The sequence below is a fragment of the Myotis davidii genome, unplaced genomic scaffold (genome assembly GCF_000327345.1).
Source record: "Myotis davidii unplaced genomic scaffold, ASM32734v1 scaffold874, whole genome shotgun sequence".
Lineage (NCBI taxonomy): Eukaryota > Metazoa > Chordata > Mammalia > Chiroptera > Vespertilionidae > Myotis > Myotis davidii.
The window spans coordinates 26,696-29,110 of record NW_006285611.1 but is presented as its reverse complement, the minus strand read 5'-3'; positions in this window follow the sequence as shown (position 1 = coordinate 29,110).

Sequence of the window (2,415 nt, the reverse complement as noted above, 5' to 3'; positions counted from 1 at the left end):
TTCATTAGACCACTGAATTTCCCCAAGTTCCAAAGTAGGCACAGTTTCCCCCTCATAACAATAAGGAACACGATGAATCAGACAGTGAATTTTGGAAACTGTCATGGTTAAGGTAAGGTTAGAATTATGGACCACCCCATCTCCTACTCACTCCCCCAGCCTACAGAGTCAGCGGAGACACATGATATCTAAGGCAATATTATCTGTAATACTCACACAAGATATTTTGTTGATGCTTTAGAGAATCAGTCACTTACCTCAGTATCATCTAGAATTTTGAAGTAAAGAATTTTTTTTGGATAAGACACTGGCAACATTTTCTCTCCAGTTATGGAACAATAGCATAGTGAATCCATCTTGTAGTAGATCTTGTAAGGAATGAATATTTATCACATAGTTGGTGACAAGTGGGACATTGCCCCAAGATAATCCCCAACCCCAGAAGGACTTTGGATAAACAATTACTTTTGTTCCAGTGAAATGGCTTGAATGATTTATTTTAAATGAGAAAGATAATGAACTGACTATAATGTGGCCAGTTACAATATAACATATGTCTCCTTCATTGGGAGATCTTTGATTAAAAAACAGTATCAAAAACAAAAATCCTTAAATTATACCAACAAAGCAAAAGATTTATCCTGTATATTCTATGATGTCTATCAGATACTTAAAAACACCTTAGAGCATTTAGTTACTTAATGGAATTCTAAATTACAAGCTCAATGCTATTAAGAAGAATCCCAGGGACCCTAATTTTTGTTGTTTCTCAATTATCTGAGAGACTGCAAAGAAATATGTCTTGAATGGTAAGATATAAGAATGAGAGTTGTGACAAAAATAAAACCACCTGGATTTGAATGTTAGTTTTGTCACTTCACAACTGTGAGACATTGAGCTACTTATTTAACCTTACTTTTATTAATTGGTAAATTGTGTATAATAATTGCCCCCTTTATCAGATTCTTGTGAGGAGTGAGATAACACATGTAAATACTTAGCACCTGATTTTATTCATTTAATAGCTACTAGCTTTCTTTTGCAATTATACAATTATAGCAATAAAATATATATTTACCTCACTTAAATAAAATAGAAAATCATTTACACGTAGGATTTGCTCATGAACACAGTAAATAAATATTTAACAGTCAAAAATAAATCAATGCAATTCACTATAATATCATTCTAAAAAAGAACATAATCATATCATATGTTCATATCAAGAACATAATCAGAAACAATGATTTAATATAATTCAACATTTAGTCATAACAAAATACTTTAGCAAATTAAAAACAGAATATCACTTCTGAACTTGATAAAGGGAATATACAAAAACCTATAACTAATATAATATTTAATGATAAAATGGATGAATGTTTTCCTTCAATACAGTAAACAAGCTAAAGATATGTGTTCCCTCACCACTTCCATTCTACATGGTATTGATGGTTCTACCAGTGCAATAGGCAAAAAAGGAAAAAACAAACTAAGGAAAAAGTAAATAAAGTTTGGAAAGGAGAAAAATAACACATTAATTTCAAAATTTAAATATAACAAATACCATTTGTAATAGCATCAAAACATGAAACACATAGTGTTAAGTCTAACGAAATATGCATAAGAACTATATACAGCAAAATATTGTAAGCAACAAAATAATGATGAGAGAAATTTAAAAGCTATACAAATGAAGTAATATACTGTGCTCATGGTCTGGAAGACTCATTACTGTTAAGACATCTGCTGTCTCCCAACTGATCTACAAATACAGAGCAATAATGATCAACTCCCAGCAGTCCTTTTGTAGAAATTTATAATCTGAAACTAAATAGTAAATGTAAAGAACTGAAAATAGCCAGAATCTTGGAAAACACATTGTAACAGACACTATCTGATTTCAGATGTATTATGAAGCTACAGTAATTAAGACAGTAATGAAGAATAGCATAAAAAGTTTAGAAATTGATCCAAACCTATATGGTCAAGTAAATTTTACAAAAAATTAAATCTATTAAAAAAGGATAGTTTTGTTCTTGTTGTTTTATAAATGGTAGGAGATTAATTAGACATCAATTTGCAAAGGAAAAAGGAAGAAAAAGAAAAAAAAAGGGAAGAGAGAGCTATTCTCCTATTTACCAAAGATAAATAAAAACCTAAGTCTGCACAAAGAGGGTCTTTGTGCATGATTACTTTAAATTAGAAACAGACCTAAGGGCCATCAACTGATGGTACATCTATAGAATGGACAACTACTTAATAATAAAAGGAAAAAACTGATTAAAGTAACCACCTAGTTGGATCTCAAAACAGTGCAATGAGACAGAAGCCAGATTCACAAAGGCTTCCAGTGTATGATTCCACACATGATTATCCCATTCTGCACAGGGAAAAACAAGGCATAAAACAAAC